The sequence below is a fragment of the Marmota marmota genome, unplaced genomic scaffold (assembly GCF_001458135.2).
Source record: "Marmota marmota marmota unplaced genomic scaffold, marMar, whole genome shotgun sequence".
Taxonomy (NCBI): domain Eukaryota; kingdom Metazoa; phylum Chordata; class Mammalia; order Rodentia; family Sciuridae; genus Marmota; species Marmota marmota.
In genome coordinates this window covers 5156181-5164645 of record NW_026000221.1, presented here as the reverse complement: position 1 = coordinate 5164645, position 8465 = coordinate 5156181, and the positions used below count along the sequence as shown (strand labels likewise).

Genomic DNA, 8465 nt, shown 5'->3' with positions numbered 1-8465 from the left:
CCCCCCACCTCCCCACTCCTGATCCCAGCCCTCCCCATTGTGAGTCAGCATCCACGTATCAGAGATAACATTTGGATTGGCTTATTTCACTTAGTTTTTGTCGTATATTTTTTAAAAAATATATATTTAAAAAAATAGATTTCTGGACTAACTCTTCAACTGACTCATCAAACTTTTTTTCCTCCTTCCCCTTACCCAGTTTTCTGGGAGTTTTGTCACCCTCTTTTCCCCCCATTATTCTATTGAATTTCTAACTTCAAAACTCCAAATTTTAATTGTTGAATCCTTTTTCCTTTTCATAATAATGTCTTTATTTCATGTATCTATTATGTTTTGTAATATCTTTGACTATACTCATTTTTTCCTCCTAAAATTCTCTTTTGCTTCAATTTTGTGGATCTCTATCTCTGTTTTCTCTGGGATTTGTCTTATTTGCTTCATATGTGTGTGTGTATATATATATATATATATATATATAGCCATCCTCCCACCCTCTTTCCTGTCTGGGGACCTTTGGTTAATGCTCCATGTTCACACCTGGAGGACAGGTACCTACTGGGCTGCCTCCCCGTGCTCATCTGTTGGCTCTGCTGGCCCATCCTTTATCCAGAGGAGTGTTCCTGGGCACTGAAAGTGAGGGTGGAGTGTGGCATTCCCAGTGCCAGAGAAGAGCTCCCTATCCAGAGGTGCCAGTCCCTCCTGTGCATCTCTTGTGCCCTTGGGACAGTTGATGTCTGACTTCAGGGCAGACCCTACTGCTGACCTTTCAGGCTAAGGCAGGGGAGCCCACCATGCCATCCTCCTGCAGACATATGGCTTCCTTCAGTTTCTGCGTTTCTTCTAATCTCAGATCCTGCCAACTTCCACCTCCGCTCTTCCCATATGTGTCCCAAGCTCTGCTGTGGTTGATTTCTCAAAGCACTCTCATCTCACTTATAAAAATCTCTAGTCCATTACGTGCTGTGGTGGGTTGCGGATGGGGAGATGTCTTATAGATACTCAATCTAGAAGCTCCGGGATATATTCCATATATCCCAGTAATACTCTCATTGTTTTAAAAATTCAGGAAGACCTGCAGGGGAAAACAAGCCTTGTTTGAACCTAGGCTCCGGGTTCTCCCATCCTCCTCCTAGAGGCGACTGCTATTAGCAGTTTCCTGTGTACTTCCAGAGAATTTATATTGTGCCCATTGAAGAAGAAGACAGTTAGTAGCTGTGTGTAATTTGGACTAGGATTGGGGTGAGGTGGAGAGAAGCTGGAGTCTGGGGTGTCACAAGGCTGCTGTGGGGTAGGCAGTGGCTGAGGGTCTAGCACTATGTGTAGCACAGGGACAGTGGTCCTGAACGCTTGTTTGAGATCATTTCAGAAAGAATAAAAATCTAGCCACTGGTGAGGTGTTGGTGGGATGTAAATAGAGGAACAGGGTGAAGAGAGCAGATCTCTGTGTTGATTTCCTCAGTGGACAAAAGACTTACCTACCTTACCCAGAGAACCTGAATACCTTGTCCCTAAGTCAATGAAACAATCATTTGCTGTCTGTTCTCCTGTTCCTCTTCCCTTTATACATCCCCTCAGGCCACCAGAGGGTTTCTGACACTAAACAATCTGGTTTTGACAGTCAGTCACTGAATATGCATTATTCCCGTGTCCTGTGAAGGGGAGGTAGTGGACTGCAACCTAGGCAAGCCCTGGGCCTATTTGGTTGGCACCACAGTGGTTTTTTGTTGTTGTTGTTGTTTTTGTTTCATTTTCAACTTGAGTTAACATTTTAAAAATTGAGATTTCCCCTAAACTCGGGATTCGTGGCTTCTCTTGAGAGGCAGGGAGATCCAGGAACACTGGCAGGGTCTTCCTTGCTGTGGCAGTTGGCTAAGCCTGAGTACCTGCTGCCTCTGGGGAGGGACCATAGCTCCCCCACATTGCCACAGTTCTGCTCAGTCCAAATCTGCCTGTGAGCTTACAACCAGCCTCTTTGCATGCTGGGTTACAGCAGAGCCCCTGTCGTACTCTGCTTGCTTCCCTGACTCTGGAGATCCCACTGGAAAGGATTCCAAACTATCAGAGAAGTTCTCTCTCAAAATTTCTCCTAGTGTATTTTATGGTGGTATTCTGCTTTCAAGCACAAATGAGTGGGATAAAATGGAAACTTTAATTCAATAGTTAAAATCTAATCTAGGCAATAAAAATGTTTTTGCTTAAAAAGAAAAAAAAAATGGTGGTACTGATTAAAGTTACGGAAGAGCATACCCTTCGGCTTGCCCAGACTGATGTGAATATTCCAGATTTTGTGGTCAGCACACCCGCCAGTCACAGAGACAGTAGTGGACAACTGAGATACTCCTCCTGATGTTCATAAGCTTAACTTTATTTTCTTTGGGACAGTAGTGATTTGTTAACATGCAGGAAAGTGGAGCCGAGTAAAGTAGTTCTGATTGCATTGTTAAAGCAGTTCTGTAAGAAACCCTTCTGGATAAATTCTCAGCCTCTTGAGTTAGTAAGGAGAGGTATAAATCCTTTGTGTACCAACACAGTTGTAGAGAATTTGTCAGTTGAGACAGTTTGCTGGAACGGTGTGTCCTAAACTTACCTGTTTGGGGGGCCGTGTTTTTCTAAGACCGTCCTTGGGAGTTCCCTTTGTGTGAGGAGGTCGACCTTGGCCTGACCCCAAGATTTCCAGTCATCATAGCATAGGAAGTAGAGGGAGTAGGATTACACATGCTTGGAATCCAGCCCATTTGAAAAAGCCACATGCATTTTCCAGCGTTGGCTGCCTTCATCTTCAGTTTTGAGTCACTGAATATTTGATCTGAATTCCCCACACCGCTTACATAAACAGTTGCATGCACTTCCCAGGAAGCCTGTGACATAACTTTGTGATTGATGTTAAGATTCCAATAGCAAGAACACAGGATCACAGGGAAAAAACTGGTAACCTAAGCAACTTCAAAAAAGCCGTGTTTGTAAAGGCACATGTCTGAGCGCGTAAAAGAACAGATGTCGGGAGGCAGGGTGGTGAGGGCTGATGGGGGGTGATGATACAAGAAGCCTGGATTTGATCCCAGCTGTCTCTATCATGCTGTGGGTCCCTTGAGCAAACTTTTTTCTATATCCCCTTTTCCTTTTGTATAAACTTAAGAAGGTTGGATGAGACCATCTTCCACGCACTTTTTAAATCTCTGATATCTGAACAGTCATTGGCTCTCATAGTCTTTGAGAGGTTGAGATTGAGATTGGGGAAGATGCTCCTCAGTGACTCTTCTTCAGGCATGGTGGCTGCCCTTCTCCCCTGAGGTAATGATAGAAGGTTCTGTGTAACTTGGGACAATGGAAAATTTTCACTGTCCATCTTTACTTCTGCTACCACAATCCATCTCTAAGACCTGAGGGGAAACAGGCCTGGCCTTAGAGGGATACAGTCTTTGGTCTGGGTTTCAGTATGCCAGAGAAGTTCTCTTCCTTCCAGATTTCCAGATGTTTCTTATTATTTGATGGTGTTTCCTGAAATTCTGCAATATATTTTTAAATTTTTTCCTTTGTGAAGACTGTGCTTTTGAGTGTGAAGTGGCTAGTATTACGGCAAGTCTTAGAGTCACAGACAGTTTAGCAGATGATTAAAAACCAAAGGCTTGGGGGTAGAGGGTAATGCCAGAGCAGGGAAGTCTGGGTACCAGGCACTGGAGACCAGCTTCATATGTCTGCTCAATTGTCCTCCTCTGGTCCTGGTGAAGCAGACTGAAAGTGAGGTAAAGCGTGCCACTCTGCTATCTGCCCCTGAGACCCTGCCATGCCAGGTGGGTTGTATATGCCCTGAACACACAGATGTGGAGACAGCTGGAGCTACCTGAGCAGATTTGTAGGGTGAGCCAGGAGGAAGGGAGAGAAGATGCAAAAGAGAGAAAATAACTAATGACTCAACAGTTGGGTACAGTCTGGAAAAAAAAAAATGGGATAAGAACATAGGTAGAGGGAATGGAATTGGCAGACCTGAAGGGAAATCTTGTCTCCACAGAAACTCTGAAGAAAAAGAATAAGAATATCGTTTGGACATTGGGGAGATTGGACCATAAGGAACTCTTTTTCTTTTGACTTGACCTCGGTAAAGTCAGGATATTTTACTGTCATCCTCTTTTCTTCATTGACCTCCTGAACTTTCTATTTGCTCCTGAGTAGACCTTGATGCTGTTGTGATTGGCAGCTTTGAAGGAGAATGACTGTTGTAGGGTAAATAAGGGGCTGAGCTCTACTTTGCAGCCGCTCACCATTGCCTTTCTGAATCCCCCGGAGTGTGGTATCCAATCAAGTGTTTAGATGACAGGGCTGGGGGTGAAGAGATTGCACAGTACACTAAGAACCAGTGAGCATGGTTCTGTCCTGTTCCAGTGGAGGGACTATTTTATATTTACCCATGGAGGGTAAAAACAGCTTTGCTATACAGAACCTTTCGTGATGAATGTATTGGACCCACCAAATCTGACTTACATTGTCCCTTTTAGCATTGAGAAGATTTAGAAACCAGTATTTCAACCCTAAGGAAGTTCAGAAAGCAACAAGGTAATTTCTTATAAGACTTTACCCAGAAATAAAATTTATTTTTGTATTTTCATATTTACTGGTAATTCTGGATAAAGTTGAATAAAGCACATGGACTGGTGTCTGTGACCTGTGCACCCCCGTCCAGTGGGTTTTTCTGTGTTCATTTACTTTGATTCCTTGAGCAGTTAGTGCTACTGAGGTGTGATGCACCCTCCTGCCTTTCTCTCATGCACTGTCTTTATCCTTTGCCTCCTCTTGAGATTTTTCCTTCTTTGCTTGCTTCTCTGACCTTTTCGGCTTCTTTCAGCTCCCTGGGTATGAGGTGAACCCCTGGCTGAGTTCCGGGACTCTTTGGGTTTCTCCTTTACCCTCAAGATTTGGATTTCAGTTCTGGGTGATTCCCCACACAGTGCTTTCTGGGGTCACTGTAGAGCTTTAGCTCAGCCCCTGATTTCTAACTGCCTGTGGGCTGTGTCTTCACAGGGAACCACACCCTACCCCAGTGGCCACCTGTTGCATGTTCCTGACATCCTCTCTCTGGTCATGGTAATGTCATTTTCCAAATGTCTATACCTGTGGCTTCAAAGCTTCGATTTCTCCACATGTAGTTTGATGGCCAAATCCCATTGACCTTGCCCATATTTATTTATTTATTTTCGACAATGCTGGGGATCAAACCCAGGGCACCTCTGAGTTACAACCCCAACCCTGATCTGTCCTTTAGATTGTTCTTTCCTTTTTTTTAATATTTATTTTTTAGTTGTAGGTGGATACAATGTCTTTATTTTATTTTTACGTGGTGCTGAGGATCGAACCCAGTGTCTCACGTATGCTAGGCAAGTGCGCTACCACTGAGTCACAATCCCAACCTTAGATTGTACTTTCCTAATCTGTACTTCCTTCCTTCCTTTGTTTACCCACCATCATCTCATAGCTGCCCTACTGAGTGTCCTCTCAATTTCCTTGGCCCCAGTTTTTTCTTTAATATACTTTCTACTGCACTTTCAGAACTGTCACCTTTAAGATGCTGCCTTACTTAAACATCACTTTTATTTCTACTAAAACTTCTGTCTGAAGAAGTAGCTCCCAGGAGAAGTCTTCATGGCTGCCTGGAATAGAAAGTCCCCATTTCTTAGCTTGGCAACAAAAGCATTCTTGTTTTTCTGCTTCTTCCTCATCCCCATCCGTGCTGTTCTCTGCTTACCTAATTGTCTTGTGTGCCATTCCAGAGTCCACCTTGGTGTGCTGGTTAAGGTCCACCTCCCTGTCCTGCTGGGAGTGGGCCTTATTGATCCTCTCCTATTTTTCCACTGAATGTTTCCATCACCACAAAGCATTCCTCAGTTGTCCCTGCTATTGGCAAGGGGTCACTCTTCTGGATTTTTGTAAGTTATTTTTTTCTTAATTATATTACTACCTATTCTTTATTTATTGTTACTGAGGATTGAACCAGGGGCACTCAACCACTGAGCCGCATCCCCGTCCCTTTTTTGTATTTTATTTAGAGACAGGGTCTTGCTGAGTTCCTTAGTGCCTTACTAAGTTGCCAAGGCTGGGTTTGAACTCAAGATACTCTTGCCTCAGCCTCCTGAGCCACTGGGATTATAGGTGTGTGCCTCCACAGCTGGCTATTTATTTATTTTGTACTGAGGATTGAACCCAGAGGTACTTTACCACTGAGCCACATCCCCAGCCCTTTTCATATTTTACTTTGAGACTAGGTCTCATTAAGTTGTGAGGCTGGCCTTGAACTTGTCATCCTCATGCCTCAGCCTCACCAGTTAGTTGCTGAGATTACTGGTGTGTGCCACCACGCCTGGGCCTGGTTATTACCTGTATTTTATGTATAAGCTCTATCTTCCCTAGTAGCTGTAAACTGCTCCAGGGCAGGGTTGTGCCTTAAGACTTTAGACTAGTGTCTAGCACCTTCCTTTGTCACAAACTGAGGTCAGAGGTAGAAAGAATGTGATCTATGGTGAACTGAAAGGGATCGAGTGAGGAAAGCCCCTAAAAATTCCAGAGAACTTTTTCAAATCTCCTGATCATCCTGGGTCTCAGTTTTTGCTGGTCTGTGACCGATTAAGCCATGGGTCCTGTCCTGAACATAATGTCATGTGAATGACTCTGGTGATTGGGTTTAGAGACATTGCACTGCAGCCTCCCTCCTTCCCCAGGTGATGAGTAAGCAGGAGAGCAGAAGGGTCTACAGAAACAGTGTGTAAGTCAGCGCCCGCAGCACGTAGTTCACAACATACAGTGGGAAGGTTTCATAGCCGTAATCACAGAAAGGGACAAGACAGCTTTAAGAGAAAATAACGAAAAGCTGACAGCTGGAAACACAGCATTATATATTCTTAGGATTCTTTGGTTTGGGGCCTCTGACTACCTCCAAAATAAGATTAGCTGCCTCTTGACATTCCTTGGGATTTCCGCTTGAACTGGCAAATAATAGGCACTTAAAGGGTCCAACGACCGTCCTGTTCTAGAAATCAAATGGACCCTCCCTTCCCATACCTCTCTCTGAATCTGGAAGATTCTGGATTGCCTGAAGTTCTTCAAGGGAACACCATGCTCCTCTTCCCTTGAGATTAGCTTTCCCTCCTTCACATCCCTCTTCCTCCACCTCAAGATGAGATTTCACTTTTTATGAGAAATTGCTTTTGGAAGAACGAATGTATCAATTTACCAATTTAAAACATACCTCAGTGGGTTGGGATCTCATTGTATTAAATCTCTGTTCAAGGACAAGGGCGTGGAAATGTGTTTTAACTGTCTTTGGAGCCCTGAAACCTAGAATCTGAGTTGTTGAGGAGAGTTTGAAATTCCGGCCAAATGTTATTTTCCTTCCATTGTTGATTAAATTCTCTACTAGTAAATCCTGTTTTATGACTAAATCTAAGTGTCTTTTCCACCACAACTCCCTTCTTTTTTGTTCCCCATCTTTCTCCTGAGAAATATTTTTGGCCAGGACTTTATCTCAAAGCCTTTATAACAAGATATCTTTCTAGCCCTCTGCAGAAAGGCTGGCTCCTTGGCCTCTGTGTCATGTGAAGCCCAGACTCCAGACATTATCTGATCTCCTTGGATGCTGATTACATTGTTGGTCCTTACTCCTGGACTTTTTTTTTTCCTTTCAAAGTGGCAGCTGCTGTGATTGAATAGGTTTTAAATTGTCTCAGTAGGAATTCTTTATGGTTTGAATCCCTTTGGATTTTCCATCATTTCGGGGAGAGGATAAATAACAGAAGAAACAGACATATGAGGCATTGTCACTTGTTACTGACACTGAGAAGCTGAAACCGAGAAGCCATACATCCCTAGGAGGGTTGCAGAGTGATAAAGTGCAGTTTCAAAATTCTTCCCTAGGAGTTTTGTGTTTTATGCTGGATTCCAAACCAACTGTTATCTTAGTGGTACATGTCTTGGTGGCCCTGTGTCCTTAGTTGCTCCAAAGGTATTGTAGCAAGAGCTGAATTCTGTTGTGCTCACTGTTCTCTCTGACTAGTTGGATTGCTGATAGCTTGAGATTAATTTGAAATGTTCATTTGGATTAGGGAAAAAAACCAAACAAACACCAGATGACTTGGAGAACACAAAAAAGAGGTTATAAGAGATTTCTTTGATCCACTCTTTGCTCCTCAAGATGGGGATAAACCTACATGGGAAAAAGTATTACTTTTTATGTGCTTTCCAGAAGGAGGCACTACCCAGATGGTTCACCCTAACAGATCTGTGTCATTTTGAACCCACACTGGCTTATCAATAACTTCTGTACACTTGTGGGCAGCACTGAAGATTGAATGACAATGGAGAAAATCAGATTTTATGACAAGTTTGTGGTCATGGTAGATTTTCTTTCCACATGTATTTAGACAGTGTCATGTTTATGAGAATATAGGCATTTGGGGGACAGCAGGGCAGTGCAAGCCTGT

General features: G+C 43.5%; 1 protein-coding gene across 4 annotated transcripts in view; it reads left to right on the top strand.

Moving 5' to 3' along the window:
* The window catches only part of Mcc (MCC regulator of WNT signaling pathway), a 445938-nt gene that overhangs the window by 228752 nt on the left and 208721 nt on the right, over positions 1 to 8465 (top strand). The gene's annotated exons all lie outside the window — the stretch shown is intronic.